Source organism: Cimex lectularius, unplaced genomic scaffold (assembly GCF_000648675.2).
Source record: "Cimex lectularius strain Harlan isolate CLEC.00 unplaced genomic scaffold, Clec_2.1 scaffold73, whole genome shotgun sequence".
Taxonomy (NCBI): domain Eukaryota; kingdom Metazoa; phylum Arthropoda; class Insecta; order Hemiptera; family Cimicidae; genus Cimex; species Cimex lectularius.
This window is the reverse complement of record NW_019392632.1, coordinates 381,936-405,328: the sequence shown is the minus strand read 5'-3', so window position 1 is coordinate 405,328 and position 23,393 is coordinate 381,936. Positions and strand designations below refer to the sequence as shown.

Genomic DNA, 23,393 nt, shown 5'->3' with positions numbered 1-23,393 from the left:
TCAAAATATGAAATGCTATTAATTTTAAAATAATGCCTAAATGTATTAAAATTTAAGTATAGTACGTTTATTTTGTTCATCAGTGAATTTCTAACCATTTTTGGAGAGACATTGGAGACGAAAGGCGGACCGGAAAGGATCATGATTTCATCAGATTGATTCTTGAAAGTATGACGTGTTATTTAAAAACTTAGAGATAGGGATAGGGATAAAAGAAGCGGCTACAAGGTCTACGGCACCTTGACGTGAATAGATCTACTGTGCTCTTGTGTTATTTATAACTCACTGGCCAGCTTCAGGCTATTAACCAGCTTCCACAGCTTTGCCAGCGGTTCCTTGGTGTAGAATCTTGCTTGTGGTTTTTCTTGTCCTAGTTGCAAGAACCTGCACCTACATAGACCATCACAGAAACATAAAATGTGTTCTGCTGTCTTCTCCTCTTCCTGGCAGTATATGCACAGTGTTCTTCTGTCTGTACTCCTATCCGGTGCATATGCTTTCTTAAGTGGCAGTGCTCTGTCAGGATGTTAGGGATGGATATATAGATATGGATAGCCCATTCAATGCGGAACTAAAGCGACGACGGGTGGTATAATGTGGTTAAGGCTCGGGGCCCTGAAAAGGGGTACCTCGTGTCTTCATCCACGTCCCTCTCCAGGTTCCTTCACTCTTTCCTGTGACCCCTCCCAACAAGTTACAAGGGGGTGTCCGGGCACAAAATAACGGTGCAGCCCTGAGGGCGTGGCAATCTCTCTAAAACACAAGCTGTACTCGTGATGGCCTCGGGTCGGCATGGGCGGCGGGTGCCTTATCAGAGGCATACGAAGGTTAGGGTACCAGATCCTGTCTGCATAGACGGGGGAGGGTGCATAATAATCTGTACTACGGGATAACAGAAATGTTCCAAAATCCAGCCCATGTTACACTGGGAATGGATTCGTAGTGGTACGTGGCGACGCCCCTACGGTAACTTAGAGAAGAGGCTGTCTTCTACCTGTGACATTCGCACGAAACTTACCCCGGCCTCACGAGATACGGCGAATCGGACGGCAGCGTATAAGCGTTATGCTGAAAAGTCCCTCGAATGCGTGAGTAGTGGCGGTGGGAACGGGTAGTGAATCGGTTGCTCCTACTCGAGTATGCTTTGCACGTAGGTGTAGGCTGAGCTCGATTGGAGGCTTTTGCCGTAGGCGATACTCCTCTAGGGGGTGGTTAGCAAATTCACTTTAAACAAAACAGCGGCCGGAGCGGATCCGGTAGTTTCGACGCTAGAGAAGCCCCAATACTCTGGGGGATAGAGTGGCCTTCTCTATCTAGGGAGAGCGTGGGAGACCAGGCTGATGTATTTCGGCTTAGATAGCCCTATACGCGCGGCATGCGGTCTGATGCTTAATGCAGACCCGAAACTAGGAATGGGCAAGCGGGTTGTCCTGGGCCTTCGGAGCTGAGCTGTCTCTAAACCAATGCTGCGGCAGTAACACCATTCTGTCGTATATGGAGGTGCGTCAGCTCTCATCTTGAATATCAAAAAGGTCCGATAAGGCTGACGGTGCGGACGTTAAAGATCCTCATTGTACTTTTTAGGACGACCGAGTATCCGGGAAAGCATGCTCTGTCAGGAGTCTAATGAGAATCCTGGTTCGGTTGCGGTTGCCTCCCAGTAATTCTTTTGTAAGTTTTGCAGATGGTCCTTCTATGAATCTCTTCGCGTGCCTCACTCCTGTGGTATTGTTCCACTAGGTTTTGAACTCACTAAGAATCCATTTTAAGATGTATCCTCTTTTGGCGCAGGCTGCTAGGCCGCAGTAGGTTTCTGGGCCCATAGAGTCCATGTTGGCTCCCTTTTCGTTGCCTCTATGCCCCGAATGCCCAGGGACCCATGCCAGGGTCAGGTCATTAGTGTCGCTGACTTCTTTCAGGGCCTCCAAGCATTTCCAAACACTCTTTGACTTCGCCTCGCATGAGGCTAAGGCCCTGAGAGCTGCCTGGATGTCAGAGAAAACGGTCTGTCTTCCGGGAATGTATTCCTAGCCTTTTTACTTCTCTGGCACATTGTTCGATCGCTATGATTTCGGACTGGAAAACTGTAGCATACTTGCCTAGGTTTACCATTCGGTCTTGGGGTTTATCCGTGTTAAAAACTTATAAAATAATATTGACATTAAATAATAAAAGTTCTGACTTTTTTAAAAAGTAATAAAGCCAAGAGTTATTTGATGGATAATTGCAAGGGGAGGATACGTTGAAGAATGGTGAATGAATGTAGAAGAATCATGTTGAAGAATTTGTTGCGCTAGAATATTGTTATTTACAAAAATTTATAACTCAATTTATGTAATTAACGTAAAAATAATTTTTATTATCCCTCTGAACCTTTAAAAATATAAAAATGTGATTTTTCAATATAATCTAACCAAGAAGTATTTGTTAGTCATTTACGGTCAAACATTCACGGCTCATCGAATTTTGTTTGCTCTAAGCAATAAACAATATCAAATTGACCTGCTTGATGACTAAATATTATTTAGCCTTATTGGCTGAATGTTCTTCCTGTCAGTATTCATTTGTATAGAAATTTGCGAGGGGTGACGGACCAGGGAGGATCATCAATGATTAAATTGATCCCAACGTGATTAATTGTCGTCCGAGAGCTATAATAACTCAACATATAAAATGAAGAAGATACTTTGATGTGAGTGCCGTAGATAGAGAATATTTTTGTTAATTTCCAATGTTTAAGGTGTCTGTTTATGTTTTGCACCTTAATTGTTGGTCTAAGGGATTCTCTTAGGTCATTCGATCTAGAAAAGCAAATTTTGAATTTTAATCCTGATTCTTCAGTCAGACAACCCACCCCCTCTTGCAATCTCTCGCCAGGCCCACTTCCATCCCTCCCTTGCGCTCCATATTGATTGCAGAGACTGCAGTGAGTCTCCAAGGTAACCCGTCCACTGCGCATCCTCAAAACGGTCCCGACATCGATTCTTTGTACTCGTGATGTCTCGTTTGTGCACATCGACTCCCGGCCGGGTGGGTAGACCAATTTAACGACACATTACACATTCACCGGCGTGTCCATATTTCTGGGTCATCGGCAGAAGGGCCAGCCGAAGTTCTCATTATAAACAAGACGGACGAGAATTAAAAAAAAAATTCTTTAAACAAATCTGTATAAATTAAAGACAATAGAAGTAAAAAAAAATACGTTAGAAATCTTAAGCAAACAGTTTATAATCTTACTAGCCAAACAAATAAACTTTTAAATGATAAACTCAAACTTATCAACACTTACTTCACAGGCTGAAAACCACCTTTCCTCAAATTATTTGAAATGAATATTTCTTGAATTGAATTGGCGCGCTATTTTCGATTTCATCGATTGCCCTCGATATATCGAAGCACTTTCTCTCCCTTCGCCGCCCTTCGCCCCCGGCCTAAGAAGAGGGACCGGTTGAAAGTAGGTGCCCCGGACAGGGAATCACTTGGTTCCGCGAGTTCCGTACGATCCTGAGTAAAAGTTCGAGATTGATTAAATTATAAAAATAAGATTGATTATTGCTCAGAGCGCAAAACAAGACTGCATAGAAAAAAATACACGTACTACGAGAAAGACAGTCTGTATAGGAACAGATCAAAGGTTGGTGAATTTTTCTTCTTGGTTCAGGTTATATCTTATCAATAAAAGGATTGAGAGGAAATATAAAGCATCACACAAAATTTAAAAAATATACATGTATAACAAAGAATGAATGTTAATATCTCTGTGTGGGAGAGAAGAAAGTGAGCGAGAGAGAAAAATCATACATGGTTAAAATTAACATTTCTTAAGACATTTTATATTTTTAAATTTATCCGACTTAAGCTTATATTTAAAACCCGGTATTACAAAATCAAAATAAAATTTGTTGATTCTGAGATCGTAATACTTAACTGATTGTGGGTGTGGGATTCGGTCATAGGAGTTTAAACAACAGTTTGCCCTTTTTTACCTTTTTTATTTATCGACGTTTCGGGGATCTTTGTACCTTTTATCAAGGCGGTTGAAACAACAGTATCTTTTCGAATTTACATGTTCAATGATTTTTTTAAATTTTAATAGTCAGGAAGGGAAAAAGGGTGTTAACTTAAGGTCTTTAAATCATTTAACTGTATATATTTGTTTACCTATGTCAAAAATAAAATATATCAATTTCTTTCCTAAATACAGCCAATCTAGCATAGAACTAATCACGATTCATTTGCGATATATAGATTTGAAGAAAAAAAAAGTGGAAATAGTTTGTCTTAAGATGTTGCTATGAGAACTTCTTTTGTAGAATACACTATTATAATTGTGATAATGTCTGTATTATTTAACAATAATTCATTTAGATAGAACGTTAAGTTAATAAAGACATAATGTTATTTACTTTATGCTGAATTTTATAGTCTCGACAATATAAGAAATATAATTTCTCCAAATCATAGGACATTTTCAATTAAAAACAATTCTAGAACCCATTCACATGCACACAAGCGCGTACACACAGTCGTATGAAAAAAATATTATTAATTATCTTTCAATTAATTAAGGTTTTTAGTTGAGATAAAAAATCGGAACCCACTCGTGACACTGACTTTTTGATTTCAACTAAAAACCTTAATTAATTTAAAGATATTAATTGGTCAAGCGGACCACGAAAACTAGTGAATTATTAATTATGTATGATACAATTATGAAGCGAATGAGGTTATAACTAAACATATGATGGGTCAACCTGACTAAAATCCGGCATTAGAAAATTTAGATATATAAAATCTCCGAAACACGCATAAATTGGACATATAACAAGCAAACAATTAAATAGTATTTTATTTGAATCAGATTTTATTCTTATGGACACAGGATAAAATAAATTGTAAAAATTCACGAAGCTTATAAAGAAGAGACGAATTAAAATTGTTCAAAATATGAATTGGAGAAGCCTTCAGGAATGAAAAAATGTTGATTCATCCCAAGAAATGTAAGAAAATATTTCAATAAATATTAAACAACAGAAAATCTAGATATAAAATTATTACAGATTTGAGTTGGATAGGGAAAACAGTCGAATGTAAATCCATAGGCTTCTCATTAAATTATGGTAGTTGAAAAGAAATATAAATAGGCGGAATGGACACCAGTTCAGGTTTCTTGCCATATCTGAAGCGCTACAATCCGTTAGAGAAGTTTAAAAAAAACAGACTAAAACTGTATGCGTCCATGGTTTTGAAAGGAGCATCTGATTCGTAGAAGGGTCATCATCTCTCGATTAAGAATGGGCAATGCGAGGTGGACACACGAACACTTACTTCTGGGCCAAAGCTCACGTATGTGTCCCGCATGTAAAGAAAGGCTGCTCGATGTGTCCCACATAATCGAAGAGTGCCATTTCTTGGCTTCATATAGAGAGCGTGTCCGAATGCCGCTCGATATGAGAATTATACTTCAGCAAATCGAATATTTGGTTGCAATTTTTGGAGAAAACAGAGCTGTTTTATTGTATATAATAGTCGCTTGTGACTTGTGAAGTATTTTAAAGAAATTCCAGCAAATTTGGACTAAATATTACTATTTGGAAATCGTGAGATGCGGTCTGGTTTGACGTAGGTTTTAGAAAAAAAATTTCTTTATTGTGCCAACGTTTCGATCTTTATTGAGATCATCTTCAGGGCTCAAAGTGTTAGTTTTCTATGTAGATGTATCATTGGTCTTAACACGATACCCAATAATGACACATTTACACAGAAAACTAACACTTTGAACCCTGAAGATGATCTCAATAAAGATCGAAACGTTGGCACAATAAAGACAATTTTTTTCTAAAACCTACGTCACACCAGACCGCATTTCACAATCTCCAATAATCATTAACTTATGGCCACTAAACACCACACATTTCTAAATATAACAGGAATATATTTATTAAGAATAACATAGACGATAGTAGTAGATAACATAGAACTAAGATCAAGTTGTTCAGTTCAATGTGTGCTCTTAAGTGCTTTGTAAGTCAAGTTTGGGGATTTAGGAGGTGTAGAGAAGTGGAAAACATAAAAACATTCTTTACAAAAAAAGTTATTTGGTTTCCGAAAGAAGTAACCAGATTTTGTGGTTTTCTTGGAATCCGACCTGAAACCAATATTTATTCAGACTCGCAAATCGAATATGAATAGGTTTTTAGTTTTAATATATCTAAAAGTAAAAAAAAAACTTCCAGGAAAGTGGATTGAAAAATATGTGTGTTGAAAAAAATTCAGATGCTTTATGTCTGGTTTTCTCCCTTAATAAATCCGAACAATTGATAAGACATATTGTAAATCTGATAAATATACCTGTAAAGATGTTATCTAAAGGAAATTTCTAAATCCTTACTGATTCTTTTCAGGAGATAAGGGACATGCTGTTGCTAATACTGCTAAGAATTTTGAGCGATAACTGAAGGTAGTCAGAAATTGACAATTTGAAAATTTAGAGATCACCAGCACAGAGAAATATTGGCAAAAATTCAAAACCAAAGTCATTCACATAGAAGATGAAGAAAAATGGACTAAAAAGGCAGCTCTAGGCTGATGAAAAAAAAAAGAATAAAAAACGGATGTAATTTATATTGAATTTAATTAGACGTGCTCTTATCTTTTTCTAAGATATGACAAAAACCACATTAGCAATAGTTCACGAAAAAACAAGAGGTTGTAGTTTTCCAATAAGTTGTGGAAATCTTTTTCTATTGTATGCCTTACTAACGGTAGCATACACAACATTTTATTTGACCCAAAGTTATATTTTTATCTATGATATATTCGAATCTAAAGATTACATATTTTTTGGACTAAACAAAACAAGACTTAAAAAGAATATAATTCAAGGTAAATCCTTGATAAACAAAAATTACACCAAACCTACATAAATATTTTCACATGAATACGAATCGCGTTTCTTAGATGTTCGAGGAAAAATATATCATCGATATTGCTTTTCGCATTTTCCTTTTTTATCCCCCCTGCCAATCAGCATTAGTCAATGAAATGAAATGTTGTCCGAGAGAAGATTAATATTTTTCTATGGTTTTTCCCCCCTGCTTGCAAGAGATTTCGCCTAATGTCAACGTTTGAAAAAATATTCCGACCGGCATGGCACAACATCGACAACCTAATACAATCGTAAAATTCTTTCCTGACAGTTATCGAATCACCCTTTCATTCCTGCGCAATTAAAATGACAGTCAATCAAATATATAACAAATAGTTATATATTCGTATTGTATGGTTTAAATATACATTTTTACAATCAAAATCTAAGTTCATATCAAATTTATGTTCATTATTGGCAGAATTCCTTCCAAAATATTTTTAGCATATATTACACTATTTATAAATTTATACTGCCAATGTGAAGATATGTTGATAACAGTGTATCAAAGTATTAATACTAATATGATATATTATTATTTTAGTCTTTTGGCTTTTTTAAAGGTATAATGTAGATATACTCAGGCATATAGTCATGTCAGTGTACGAGTATCATAAATTTTTGTTTGTCATTCCTAGAGTAAAACATATATTGCTGTTTTATGCTGGATTAGTTTATCCATATTAACAATTTTTTTATTTGACAATCAACACATTTCGTTTAAAAGTATTTTTCATAAATTTTAACACACATCCTTTCTCTCTCTCTCTCTCTCTCTCTCTCTCTCTCTCTCTCTCTTTCTCTCTCTCTCTATCTGTCTATCTGTCTGTCTGTCTGTCTGTCTGTCTGTCTGTCTCTGTCTGTCTCTGTCTGTCTGTCTGTCTGTCTGTCTGTCTGTCTCTCTCTCTCTCTCTCTCTCTCTCTCTTTCTCTCTCTCTCTATCTGTCTATCTGTCTGTCTGTCTGTCTGTCTCTGTCTGTCTGTCTGTCTGTCTCTCTCTCTCTCTCTCTCTCTCTCTCTCTCTCTCTCTCTCTCTCTCTCTACGTAAGGAAAATATCGAAATTTTGAAATAAGCATAAAAACAAATATACGTATTTTGCACTTTCACATATCTGAATCCCTGTAAAAAAATCGAAGTTTTTAAACATATACACTCAAACATCACACACACACACACACACACCCGCGCGCGCACGCACGCACGCACGCACGTACGCACGAACTTACACAGATGCAAAAATATTGATTGTACACATATAAACAAAGGCGGTAGCCGAGTGGTTAGCATGAGAGACTCTCACGCCGCGGTCGTGGGTTCGATTCCCACCGTTGCCCCTGGCCCTTTTTTCCCAATAACCCCCCAAATTTGAACACAGATATACGAATTTGTCACATGGCTAATATGCATAGTTCATAACGCCAAAAAAAAAAAAAAAACACAAAAAAAACACAGGGTAGTCAAGTCCCAAATTTTCCCAAATACGAAAGTTACGGTATGAATGAATGGAGTTATGTCCTCTTCATGAATGAGTCTAGGTTAGTACTACAGTCCCCAGCTGGCTGGGAGGAGAGAGTTGTATACGATTGCGGATTCGAGGAATCAGCCTGTGGCTACAACGTCCGCTATGTGGGTATTGAAAAAACCGACGGACAGAAGAAGAAATTTTCTGCCATTTTTCGGTTGACTTGGAATATCACAACTTGGTAGCAGTTAAGTGTTTGCAAGAGGGGGGATGTTATTCGCTCGCTGAAAAAGGTTACCTCACAAAAGCTTTCTCCCCACTTGTCCACCTAACTTACTGGATGAGCAATATTCTCTCTAACCAATTCTAATTTAATGTTTACAAATTTCGATATAGTAACTTTTTAAAAGTTTATAAACCCAAACTCTTCATAACTGCCAGAGATTTATAAAAATTTCAATTATCTAAACCAAGACGTTTGATAAAAAGTATGATGAAATAATTTCATCGATTTCTAAATAAATATCGATTAACGGTCACTAATCACCACACATATGATGAAATAGTTCAATTATGACCGCTAAACATACTGGGATTTATAATAAAGTTGAAGCTGTTAACGATTCACGAAGTTGTGATTGTGAGAAGTTGTGTTTCTCAAAGCCGGTGTTCCCAATCAGAGCAGAACATCACTTATACATACACGTATACATATTTCATCTTGGGCCCTCTCGCCTCGGGCCGAGATCTATGCACACAGATAGACAGAAACCGCCGGCGCTCCTCATCCCTTTATACATGAAATTCGCCGTCCAACGCCGCCAACATCGCGGGGGGTATAAAACGGGTGGTGGCCTGGGGTGATTCGATTTGCCCATTTCCACTCGAACCCCCAAACCACCCCGTGTGCTCGTCTCATTCTACCGTTCGACCGGGAGGTGAATCAGATTCAGAGGAATGTGATTTGTACCGGGTTAACAGTCGTGATAAGTTAACTTCCAGGGAATTACTTTTCCTCTCCTAAATAGGCTTCCTCTTAGCTTTTGCCCTGGTCTAAACCGTTCATTACCTAATCTAATTTTATTTTATTCATCTTGATTATTCTTTGTCACAAGCAAGCAGATCCTATTCTGAAATGTCTTGAATTTTCATAGGATATCACTTATCAATCGCATCAGTTTCCAAAACGTGTTTCTAGATCGCAATCTTGATTTCGCAGTTTATTTTTTTGATCAATTTGTTGCTTTTTTGTACGCCTAGTTTGGCTTTTTGCCTGCTTTAATCATATTTTGGTACATTTTCAAAGGAAATTAACTCAAAATTTGAGAGAGAGAGAAAGAGAGAGAGAGAGAGAGAGAGAGAGAAATTGAGAAGGTTTGAGGGAGAAAGAGAGACAGTGTGTATGTAGATTTGACGGAGTGTGAAAGTGAGAGGAAGAAAGATAAATACGTGAATGGTTTTTGTGTAACTATTATAAAATATCGGCCGTAATGTTTATTTAATCCGTCGATAAATTGCTTGACACAGTTGTGGCTAGATTAAACACTATCATCTTTGTTCTTGAACGCTTCTCTGGCTCCGCATACACTCGCTCAGTTTACACGATGTTTCTTTTCTTATATATTTGTTCTTTGAGTTGACTTTTTCACCGGTTGTTTCGATCTATGTTCATACATGTACGTAAAATTAAAATAATTATAAAATTATTTATGTGATGTTTAATAAACCAGATTTTAAAATTATATTTTCTATTTTTGTTTACATCAAAATAATCAACATTTCGAGACAGCAAAGAACTATTTAAGAAAGTTTGTGAGCGAATGGTTGGATTAATTAAACGTATTTTAATCATTGGGTCTAGCGTTTTATTTAGATTTTTTTATTCCATAAGAATAACCGGGTCAAAATATTATAAGTAAAGGAATATTAAAGGATAAAAAAATCGCCGATATTTTTTGGTATACGTTGACTTATGTATTACGTTCTATGACACTATTTTGTTTGAAAATCAATAGGCTTTGACCTATCGTACATTTTAGCCCGTTAACTTAACTTTGTACCTTTATGATGACATCATTAAAAAAAAATTGAACTATAACATTAACTGATTTGATTATAACCAGTTTGGCAAATATATGGCCTACATGCAAAATAAATTTGAAAATATAATGAACATTTTGTATACAGTTTTTTTTAATAAAAATAATTTTACAAATTTTTTAAAATGTCTGTAAGTGTTATTTATTTAAATGGGTAAACTAATTATGGGAAATTAAAGTTACTTGCGATAGAGCTTTGGGGAAATGTAAACTTTGCTATAGCTGGATTGAAGTTATTCTTCAAGTTAAAAATTATGAAAATCGAAAGGTTAAAAAATATAAATCCTATTTGTCAGAAACGCCGCAATCCTGTAGGTGAAAATGGAAGCTGGCTTCAAATCAAAAGCCCCTTTCTAGAAGTTATGTTTTTCTTTTATAAAAGATTCCACTTTTCTTTCGTCTTATAATTTTACTACCCCTTTCTCCCAATTTATAACTAATTTAATTTTAAAATATTCATGTTCAAATGTACATACACAGCAATGTTTGCTTAAAGAATTTTTCATAATGACATGTCTAAGTATTGTTTTTTCTTCCATAAACCATTCAATAATTGAGTTAGGTTGGTTAGATCATTAAAACTAACCAGTAGAAATTTATTATTTTTTTACACTGCACAGAAAAATATTTAAATAATTAATAACAATTACATGAAAGTCTTTTGACTCTTAATCAGTAAACAGCATAATAAATAAGATAATCACGAATAACTCATGTGCGGTTATAATAAACGATTTATATTTCTAGAACCGTAGTCACATGTCGTCACTGATAAGAAATAATGATGAAATGATGGATAAATGATTATATTAAGACGACCAAGGCTATACAAACTTCATTATAATACATTCCAGTCAAAAATATCCAGCACCTTGAAATGTTTGTATTTTACAATGACAACTGGTTTTACATAAATCAAAAAAGCTCAGAAGTACAAAAAAACAACATATATTAAAAACTAAATATATTATTTGATTTAAAATAGCAAATTATTTACAAAAATAATTTTTCAGTTTTTCATAATCGAAGTGGAATTTAATTAAGAAATGTTGTTGTCTGGCTTTAATGACTGTTTGCATCCTTTACTCGTAAAACGTATTTTAAGAAATATGTTCGTTTTAAAAAATGTCCCACTAGGTCTATAAAGTCCCTTGGAGCATTTTAAGGGTAGGTCGGGGTTGATCCAATGACTGAACCTTTCTTTTGAGATTGTCCCAAACGTGTTCGATTGGGTTAATGCCTAGTAATTCCAGTAAATGTCTGGACATGTTGCGTTAAGAGACCAAGCACCAGCGTGCTCTCACCCTTTGGATTGACTCGGATTAGGGATTGACACCCAAGGGGCAGTGGTTGGGCTGGGGGCGGGAGCAACCCCACGCCGTACTCCTTATCGCGGAAGCCTTCAGGTTTTCCCTGTGAATAGGACTTTTTTCTATTGCTCTATGCTCCGGGATTGGTGTTTCCTTGCAAATCTGTCTTCTCATCTCTCTCCAGGTGTTATGTGAAGAGAAGGAGGCCTTTCAAGAGCCTTCTTGGTTTATATTTTGACTCTCTCAGCTTTTTTCTAACAGTTGACCCCAAGATTAATGTCCCTCGGATTCCAGCGTGGAAGTTTTTAATGCCACAAGCTGCTCAGTTCAACTTCTGGATTGCCTGTATTTTAATAAAATGGTCGTCTATAGGATTGGTGATTGTGGGTCGCCCTGAATTTGGCGATATAGCACAATGATTTCACTTCTTCAAGAAAAGTTATGTTTCTGACTGATTCATTACGTCTTGGACAAATTTAATGGTGTAAAGAAAACAGAGAGAAATCGCTGCCAGGGGTTAACCAAAGTTAAAAACAGATTGAAAGGTACGTGGAAATGATGCAAAAAATCATTGATTCGTTTATTGGTAAACCTATAATATTGGTTAATAATATGATTAAACCACAATGTCTCTGTGACAAAATAATAATATTACTATAAATACAATATATGTAAGCAAAGCTTGGATTAATAACTAGAATTCAAGGCGACTCGCTTATGCTAAACCGTCACAACTTTTCAGTGTTTCATGTTTAGTCTATCTTTCTTAAATCTTTTTAATTAGTCAAAAGATGATCATAACATTCCTAAAAACCATATTTAAAAGATTCTTAACTTAATTGTAACAATAATACATTTTTAAACGTGATAGAACAAATGTTTCTCATGCGTAGTTATAAAATTAATAAATTTTCGAAAGTGGTCATTAAGATTTAAGAAAAGGTCGCACTATTACTTTAAGGACTTTAAGGATTAATTAATGAACCTATTTGCTTTATAATTAATTGATTTAAATCTTACGACGTTAGTTATTCTCAAGCATTTGTTGAAGTGTACACACTTAGCGCAGATTAATTGTTTGCTATTGTACTTAAGTTGATTTAAGTTCTTGTGAGATTTCCTCTAGTTTTCTTACAATTGTTATCACTAAAAGCTTGTACATGACAAAATTTTCAGAAAAACTAAAAGCTTTCCTAAGTCAGAGAGAGACAAAAAACCGTTAAATTAAAGAATGTATTCTTTGATAATAAATTCCGATAATTATCTAGCCAGTGTTTGGTTAGTAAAATTAAATGTAAGTTTTTCTTTCCTTAGTAGTGATAATTTAAGAGACGTTAACTAATAATTTCTTACTTGGCGAACTTTGCTTAGGGCGCTGAGGGGGTGGACAATGAGAAGGAGGCATAAGAGCAAACTCGAGTAAAGTCCCTTAAGTTCTCACATCATAGAGCGCCCAATTAAATGGGTCAAACCACCCTTTTCTCTTAAAATTGACATTTTCTAGATTAATATTTTAATACGAATCGGTGTTCCGGTTGAATTCGTATAACAGCAAAACAAGACTATTGGTTATTTTTTCAATATTATTATTTAAGCTTATAGCAGCTAAATTATTTTTTAGTTCCAAGAAAGTTGAGTTTTAGTTGTAGGGTTTTGTATGGCAGGTCATGTTGTCGAAGGTATAATGGTTTGTTATAATTTGATAAGTTAAAATAATGATATGCGTAAAGGAAGAAAAGCAATTCGTAAAATATCAAGCGAAGCTAAATCCGGGATTTTTTTGCATGGCAGAAAGCTTTAATATAAATCTATAAATTGTGAGATTTCCTCCTGTAGTCTGCGAGGTGATAAACCTTTACTTTGATCCATAGGCAGACAAAGATGGTCGAAAAGGATAAAATTACAAAGTTACAAGTACTTCTAAACCTAAGTCATTTTACGCAATGTAAAAGAAAATTCAAGTGCATTAACTATAAATATAAGTGTGAAGAAAATCGAAAGGCAGAAATAACCTCTTTCATAGAATTGTACCCCATGCTAAATTATAATCTTAGTTATTTACACGTCTGACCTTTTATTGAAGTTAAACGAATAACGAAAGCGAAGAATGGACAATTACATTTATATTTTAGTCTTATTAGTCACACATAACCATGCTACCCTGATCAACCGTCAGGGGGTCAATTTCTTCATTTCTTTGTCCCAAAAACACCACGGGTGTTCTCTGCTCTTTTTCACTCTCTTGATTTTATCCTCTGATCGTTCTTTTTGACTAATTTATAAAGATTATTATTGATTGACAAGCCGGATTCAGTGACTAGAGGTAGACCAGATGGTCGGAGACTGGTTCGCCACCCAAGAAATCTCACAAGTCGGTGAACACAAGTTGAATTGATCCACAGTTAATCATTGTCTACTCTCATTGGTTTACGTCGCGAGTTCCTCACCAAAGATGACGTGAAGACAAAACGCGTTTCAATGAACCGTAAAAATGGGGCGTCGGTGGCCGCAACGGTTTAGCACACGGCGCTCATCGCTGCAAGTTAAAGGTGCCGGGTTCGAGTCCAACGGCCCTGCATTCGAATCCGACAATTCGAATGCTTACAAATGGGCTTTTTTCCAAAAAAAGGCCACCCTCCCCCCTCAAAAAAAACAAAAACAAAAAAAAAAAAAAACGTAAACCTGCGAGAGTAGACCAAACTACTGCTAGTAGTAAAGTGCTCATGTGCGAATCAGTTTAATGGTTAAATTTTATTTATTTATTTATTTTTATATAATATATAATTAGGAATCACATCCTTTACTGATAGAGTGAATTCTATTATTACAGGCAAATATAGAGGTTTAAAGATATGTAACTAAAAAGGATTAAGAAAAATGAATTATCATAAAATTAGTTAATAATAATACGTCGGACGCTTGGGACCGGCACTCATTACTGCAACGCAAAGAACCCTCGTACAATACAAGAACAAATAACGATAATAATATATTATAAAAGAAAAAAAATCTCGGTTGAAAGGCGAAGAGAATAAAAAATAAAATAATCTTCGGTACTGTTGATTTTAAAAAAAATTACAAAAAAAGGAAACAATGTTACTCTCTGTCTTACATGTAAATTAAGTTATTCTTCTCCAATAAATTTTTACAGTTTTAGTGCTGAAATCAAAAACGTATACATTATTAGCTTTTTATTATGTTTTAGGGCATAATAAGTCAAAGAGGCTTCATTTACGAGGTAGAAAAAAATGTTTCCAATATGAAGTGTCATATACAGGTCAATTACGTAAAAGGAAATACTGCAATGATTCTAACGTTTTCGATTACAAATTGAGCAAGGAGTATAAAGATCGATGATTTATTTTTTATTCTTGATATAAAGGGCTATTCTATTTACAATGCATACTCTTGACTTGATCAACTTCACTTTAATGCTCGTTCGTAAATACATATAGATTGCTAATAATTCTAAAATAGCGATTATAATTTGAATTGACGCTGATTGGGTATCCAGAGATTAAGATGAAGAGTTTCTTTCTCACTAAAGATTTATAAGCTGTAGTTTGTCGACAATTATGTAAAAATCGAATTTCTTCGCCAATAGAAGAGAAAAGCAGTTAAAAAGAAACTGCCTATTGTAAGATACCGTTCTATTCATTTCTTCAATCATATTGTGAAGGCAGATTTTCTCCAAACGACAGTCTAGGTACTTTTAGCCAAACATTAGTTAGTAATTTTTTCAAGGCACAAAATTCAAAATGATAGCATGGTAGTTTAATGTTTGTTAAATATTAATTCGAGCTTTAACTGTTTAAATAAGTTGTTCAAAGATAAACATCTGTTCTCTAGAAATTGGACTGTGTCTGTCGGTCTTTATCAGGAGAGGAAAGGGAGCGAAGCACCTAAAAACCGTTTAGAGAAGAGGTCTAACAAGGTTTACGACGACGCAAAAATGATCCCAAAAGGTACAAACACGACCGTGAGAGGCGAGGAGGGGAAAAAGTGGGTTTTACGTTTTTCCTTTAATGATATGTTAAACGGATCGTTTAAAAGAAAGGTATCGAGACACGCCCTTATCAGCTGTACCCCACAGAACGGAATATTGTAAACAGAGAGGGTAGAACGAGAGGGAGACGGTCGGGCCACGCCTTTGTAGCACTGGGTGGGGAGATCCGTGGGTTGAAAACAGCGTCAGAGAGGGGTGGAATTCGATATATAGGGGCTGCAGAGGTCCGTTGGAGGGCAGTAGCACAGATGGGGCCGAGACACTCGTTGGAAACACACCACCAGTCATTTTACCATCAGACGGTAATTATCCATTCAGTCTCACACCCCTAAACCTCACCCTTTCACTCATAGTGAGGTCTGTGTGTAGAGAAGCATGACGCATCTATTCCTCCCTGCCAGATAAAAAGCTCATGCCGACAAAAATAAATATAAACCCGAAAATAAATCAGAAAAGAAAAGAAGAAGGATGAACCGAAAATAAATAAACCCGTTTTGAATACCGTCACCACCTCATGTTCGAACTTGCGTCCGCCCATTGCACGATAAAGGGGGACGAATGCACCCTTTATCACTATAACCGTAGAAATAAATCAGAATGGATAATTTTCGTATCTAAAAGAAAATATAATTAAATAAATGATTTAAACTTATAGCATGCAGACCCTTTGCAACATTGATAGCATGATCCGCCCAATTGGAAGCTTGTCGATCGTAGTTGGGGTCCATTCCGTTCTTGGCGCTACTATCCATATTGTTGGTGACCTAGGAACTCTCACTCTTTCAGTTTCCTAGCTTCCCGCGCCCGACGTCGGCCCAATTTCTTTTCAGCCGAGTTATTTGGACTTGAAAACACGTCCATTTCGAACTTGAACGCCCATTTTACGATTCACTCGGCCGATTGATTGCGAACCATCGATGGCCAAAGGTAATTCAACAACCTTACTTAGGAACTTGAAAACACAATATTTCGGTCAGATTCAACAAATTTATCGTTAACAAAAGACATTAGTATTGATTATGTTTGAATTTTTGAAACTGTTAAACGCAATTTTTTAATAGTTTTAATGGATTCTTCTTACTATTAAACCGCATAAATCTTGAACACAGTCCATATCGATACTGTTTATAAAACGTGAAGTAATCGAGCAATCATGAACATTCTGTACAATAATGAACTGGGAGTGAACTCATTAAACATTAATCAGCAACGTTTTTATTATGCCATTCGTAACGCTTAAATTTTAAGTATAAGTAATCCAATAATTTTTTAAAATATTGTTATAAAGTTAATTTATGTTGTGAATTTAAAGTTAAAAAATACATGATTACGGTACAAAAAGTGCCGAAACATCGTCAAAGTTATAGGTTTTATTATTATAATTTACCACTAAAACTTCAAAAATAGACATAATAAATAACACAATAAAAATTATCCACAATGGAAATACCAAGGGCAATAATAATAATAATTTAAAAAAAAATCAATGAGGCATATGAAAAATATACAAAAAAATTTGTTGTTGTTTAATCTATTCATACAATATTTATTGTTGTTAAAGAATTATAACATTTCTCGTCTTTTCACCGTTATTTGTTTATTTCAAACAATTTCACGTTTTACTCCTTGAAAAACACTCAATGAAAGGCCCATTAAGAATAAATTCAACAGTTCGATGTGTATTCTGTATGAATAAGTTGTTTGTAATTGGTTTTACCTTTTGACCGAGTTGAGAGACGGGATGTTTTTCTTTCTCGTTAAGTCAAATACAAACATAATTTTGTTGGCCGATGTATCTAGGTCAATAAAAACATTCTAGGTCAATAAATCCATCTGGAGAAATTCATTTTCAGAAATGGTTTAAAATATAAATTAATTTTTAATATTTTTATATCTTTTGACGAAGAACGTTTAGTCGTGTTGAATTCTTTGCTGATACAGTTATAATGTTTTTATCGTGAAAAGAAAAGATTTAATTATATTTATTAACTATCAGTTGAATGGTATTCGGTGATTAAATTATATTTATTTTTTTCTTTCAATTCAACTTTTCGATTCCTGTTTAAGAATGTAATTTTATCAAGTTTTAAATACCCAATCCTTAACCAATTATAGTTATAGAATGTCTATAGTGTTTGTCAAGTCCTAGTTTAATTTAAATGTAGAATTATTTAGTTTTTAAATAATTTGTAGTTTTACTAATAAAAACCCAATGATTAATTATAGTTGGCTGATTTGAAGCATTTAATAGAGCCTGTAAATGAGTAAATTGTGCGTTGTTGGTTTACTCACTTATCTAATTCCTAGTGTACCTGGACCTATTTATCATTTTAAAAGCCAGGTGGTCCGTTTAGAGCTGTTAGATTTTTCTTTCTTGGTAAGAAAAAGTCTCAGTCTGCTATTCCCAATGAAACAATGCAAATTAATTGTTTGAAATAAAGTAACGAAGGTTTAAATATGAGAGGAAGTTTATGAGAGAGCGAATTCATGTCATCGACCTCGAAAATTCAGAAGTTCTCATGGATAACTGTAGTCGTTGAGAAATAGGTTGTTCCTGAGTGATAATGTTAATGCTTCAGCCTCTGATATATTTCATGAAGATGATATAAATTTAATAAATCTAATATTAATTGATAAGGACAATGAAAATTACCAAGGCTTAGATGATAAATTAACCAAAAGGCGAGACATATAAGATTTATAAAACCTGTAATTCGGGTTTTTTATATTATTTTATTATAAGGGGTAAAGTAAGGATTTCAACCTTTCCTCCACTGCGACTTATTGAGAAAACCCCAAAATTGTGACCATAACGTGGACCATCTTCGCCCACTCCACTTACTGAAAGAGTCGTCACTGCTTTATCCCTTTTAGGTGGTCGTCAAGAGGACAGTGGCCAGTCTAGAGGTCGGTAAATTTCCTCAAATCTTGGCTAGAGAGAGGAGTTCCTTTGCCTTCCTTTTTGAAAGATTCATAAATCTCTTGGCTTTCCTCAAACCTGGTGCATCTTTCCAGAGCTGTACTTTTTCTTTCTCAAGCCATTTTTCAAGCTCCAAATTTAGCACATTCTCCGATTCGTCTAGTTGTCACATGGGTGTATGTTTCTAAAATTACAAAATTTACGTCATAAATATTTCATATATGGTTATGGCATAAATAACCAAATAGGTGATTTTTAATAGGCGTTTCACAAAAAAATTATACGAGACAGAAAGGAAGATAATTTGAATAAGAGGATCATACTCTTAAATGATTCAGAGTCCAACTTCCTTTCGTCTTTTGTTACAAGGGCACATCCTGCTCATTGAACCTTCTACACCTGTCTAGTCACGTGCAATGAATAGCTCCTCGTTATTAAAAGGGGGAAACGTCGGTCTGCAGGGCTGCGCAACTGCAGATGAAAATTGATAAAACAATAAAAAAGTTTGACAATTTTCTGGAATATGGATGACGATATGTGTCCGAGGTGCTTGAGAAGTTTGCTTACTTCTTGTTTTTTGTAGAACCGTCGATCATATTAACAAAAAAAATTATATATTGTTTAGCATGTGATTTATCTCGTAATGATGATATAAAGTTGATAAAACGAACAAACTCCGATAAGAAACAAATAGCGGAAATAATTGCATCCTAAAACTTATTAAGAATAAATTATAACAACTAGGAAGCTTTAGATAATAAAAAACGAAATTTGTAATTATTGTTTGGTCCTTATTTCAAAAACGTATAGAATTATTCAGATAAACGTTAAAAAAACAAAAAACAAAAAAAAAAACGAAGAAGGGATTTCTTCATAAAACCTACAACATTCTTCGAACAAGGTGTTTTAAAAATTATAATGCATGTTAAAAATGATTAGTGATGAGATCAATTACAAAGAAAACCTCAGGTTATATTTTTTTATGAGACCAGTACATACACTGAGAGGTATAAATGTGTCCACCATAATATATTTAATTATTTCTTAGACATTCCTCCATTTACAACAATATTTGATCCGTTCTAAAGAATTAGAAGGTAATAAAATACAGATAAAATCTCCCACTTGTGTTTACAATTAAATTTTATAAATAAATCTTTGACTTAATGTCGTCTTAGCTGGTTTTTCTGTAAAGCTTCTTTCTAACGTTTCGATGATTTTTTTAAGCTGTACCAGTTTTAAGTTTCAAATTTGTTTGAGTGATAGTTTTACGTGATACAGCTTCAGCTAAAATCCCAGCATTGTTGGAAGAAGGAAGAAGTTAAGCGTATGTGCCCAGGGTGGTTAACATTCCCAGTACGAAGGGTCTTCCATCGCTGTCAAGTTACTGGAGATTACTGAAGAAGGCATGGATCAGGCCATCTTGTCACTTCTCAGACCGATGATGGTTTTATTGCTTGGAACTCTGTAATCGGCGTTCCATCGCTTTTGAGATAAAGAAACGACTTCAACAAGTCAGTTTACCCACTGAGAAGTCTTGCCGCTGGTCCAAAACTTTTGACAAGGCGCAGAACAGCTCGGTTAAGTTTCGCAAGAAATCATATCAATTGGTTTGAGAAGATTGGACTAAAATCTTGTTTTAGGATGAGTCAAGATTGTGTTTGAGGTTTTCTGACGGCGTTTGGAGAAGAACAGGAGAGCGGTATATCCCCGGAACATTTTCTCTCAGGAGAAGCTTTGCAGGTGGTGGTGTTATGGTTTGAGCAGGCATTTCTATGGAAGGTCGCACAAACTTGATCTTAATCTTGGGTTTCTAACAGCCGTGTGATACACACAGATCGTTGGTGACTACTTGGAACAGGCTTCAATTCAATGTTTAGAGTGGCCAGGAGTCCCGGCTTAAACCCTATCGAACCCTTTGGCACGAGTTGTGCCAGTGAATTTGTAAGAATGAAGAGTGGTGATGTTGGAGGACTACGGAATTATTTCACTGCACTATACATTCCAAACCTCATGAAATCGATGCCGCGTCGAATGCAAGCCGTGATCAACGCAAGAGGAGAAAATACTCCGTACTGAATAGAATATTTTCTTCGTTATTTCCATATCAACATTTCTGATAACATTTTTCATTTAGTTTAATTTTTTATTTAGCTATCTTATATTTTTCTTCGAAAATATCCAGTAAATAACAAAAAATAAAAATTATAACGATTGCAACTATTTAATAAAAAAACGAGGGTGGCCATTTTTTTGCCGCTCAGTGTTTTCGATCTGGTGCTATATGTTTTCAAATTTTGAATTTATTGTATTTGACACCATAGGTTTCAAAATTATGAATATATGTTATTGTTTGTTAATCTGTTGAAATTTTATTATATTTCATAATTTAATAAATTGTACGAAAGCTGGATGCAGGAAATAAGTATTTTCATTCTTCTTTGAAGTATAAAATAGTATGTAATGTATAGCTTTTTAACGTCACATTAATTTTTTAAATTTCAAATGAACTTGACTTCAAATTTACCCTTTTAATTTCAAATTAATCTTTTGTAACTTCAAATTTACCCATTTTAAATTTTAATTGAACTTCAAATTAACCTTTTTTTAACTTCAAATTAACCTTTTTGAATTTCAATTTAACCTTTTTGAACTTCAAATTAACCTTTTTAATTCCAATTTAAACTTTATTAGGANTAAAAATATATATATATATATATATATATATATACATATTTAGACATATTTTAAACGTATATACATATGTTAAATATGTTGTTGTACAATAAAAACTAAAATGCTAGTAATTACTAGCTAGTATTAATTATATCTAAAGTCTATGTTAAATTAAAAGTATTTGTATGCAACTGACATGCTTTTCATTGGAAGATCAGTTTGAATACACATTTGAAAGGATGTGAAATGGATCATAACAGGGTCGATTGAAATGACCACATCCGAGTTCTTAAGAGATCGATACGCTTGTTGAAAAATATTTTCGTGATGTGTGCAATAGGATAAGGCCCTGGATAAATAAACTAAGAGGGATGTAGTTGTTGCGGGGGCAGGAAAGAGGAGGCGTTGGCGGGATGTGGATATATCGACCGCGGGCCAGCCACTCTGTCTGCTGCACCAGTCCTTTTAAACGCCCTTTCACCTATATAAGAACGGTCAGTGGAACTTTTCTAATTTACGTTTTTTTTAAATCTTCGGATCGGATCTTTAAGAGTTTAAATTCAAAATGAAGCAGAGAGCTCGGTTATATCTCTAGGGGCGGAATAGTTCCGGATTAATTCGTTACTTTACACACAGCACGATTGATTTGACTTCAAAGTTGCTATGTTAAGAAAAACACTTCATTACGTTCTAAGGTGTGTCGTTCTTCTTCCTTTAGAATTTGAAACGCCAGCATAGCCCACAAGTTGTCTAGTTTTATGAAAAACATTGAGCTTTACGTTGATGTCTTGACAATCGACAAACTGACTGTTTGTCCGCCGATACTCGTCTTCTAGCAGCAATATTTCTTCAAATTATAAGGTACATGAACTATGAACTAATGAGTTAAATACTTTTTTCTATTGGTAACATCAATGTAATATTTTAATGATTCAAAACAATACAAATACAAACTAAACATTTCTTTAAGAATCAACAGCAATGGAGAAAGTACAAAATAAAACTTAAATAATCTTTATGCAAGGAATTGGTTGAGATGAAAATCCAGTGTCAGAGCGGGATTCGAACCCACGACCCCGTCCCGTTCGGACACTGGTTTTTTGTCTCAACCAATACTTTTCATAATGATTAATTAATTGAAAGAAGTTATTTGGTCGATCGGATCACGAAATCTAATGGATGAACGTTAAATTTTAAGACTATTTCTTGAATATTGAAATACAAATTTGATCAACAGATTAAATTTAAGCAGAACCTTTTTCTACTTGTTATCACTCTAGATACTCAATGTTACCACAGGTCCAATAATAGAAAATTGTGTACAATTACATTTTTAAATTCGTGTTTCTTTTTCAGGTGAGTTTCGCCAGGGTTGGATAAACGTCAATTTGAAGTGAGTAATTATCAATTATAATACATTTTCTGGTGCAGTTCCAAGGGCAAAAAACTGCGCTAATAAAGCATGTGGCAGATGAACGGTTCAATTCCACAAATCACGTTTATGGCCGGTGTGGAATTGTTTCAATAGAGATATATTAAGTAAATCTATACTTCGATTAAGTTTTCTTAATAGGTCGAACAAAACATCATTAGGGTTAGAAAACTATGGAGGATTTTGTCTTTAAAAGGGCAACTTCCTCTGATAGCCGGTGAAAGAGTTACCTGGATTTAAAATTCTAAGAATAATGCCTGAATACAAACCTCATTATAAAGGCAAACTTCAGCCCGAACGAGAAGAAGCACCCGAGAGCAAACAGTTTGCCTTCAGAATTCTTTTTATTTGCCGAAATTCAAAATTTACTTTCTTGAATTCTAACACGATTAAGATATTATTAAAGTGAACATATTTTAATCTATTTCGTCCAGTTACTGTTAGTTCAAAAACATCAAAAAGTTTAAGATGTATTTAGAAATGTATGTAAGTACTACTAAACATGGAAGAAAATATCGGATGAACTTTTTGTTGTCTGATCAAATGAACTCAACGG

At 34.8% G+C, this 23,393-nt stretch overlaps 1 protein-coding gene across 8 annotated transcripts in view; it reads left to right on the top strand.

Annotated features, from left to right (window-relative positions):
* Nucleotides 1–3,453: 3,453 nt before the first annotated feature.
* LOC106662796 overlaps nt 3,454–23,393 on the top strand; it is a 371,911-nt gene continuing 351,971 nt past the window's right edge. For 4 of the 8 annotated variants that reach the window (XM_024230212.1, XM_024230227.1, XM_024230195.1 and 1 more), the window contains exons 1-2: nt 15,992–16,111; nt 22,124–22,266. The gene's annotated coding sequence lies outside the window, so the exon portion shown is untranslated. Of the gene's footprint in view, nt 3,638–15,991; nt 16,112–16,600; nt 16,737–22,123; nt 22,267–23,393 lie in introns of those variants that run through there. The other 4 variants (XM_024230136.1, XM_024230097.1, XM_024230053.1 and 1 more) reach the window with 4 other exon arrangements.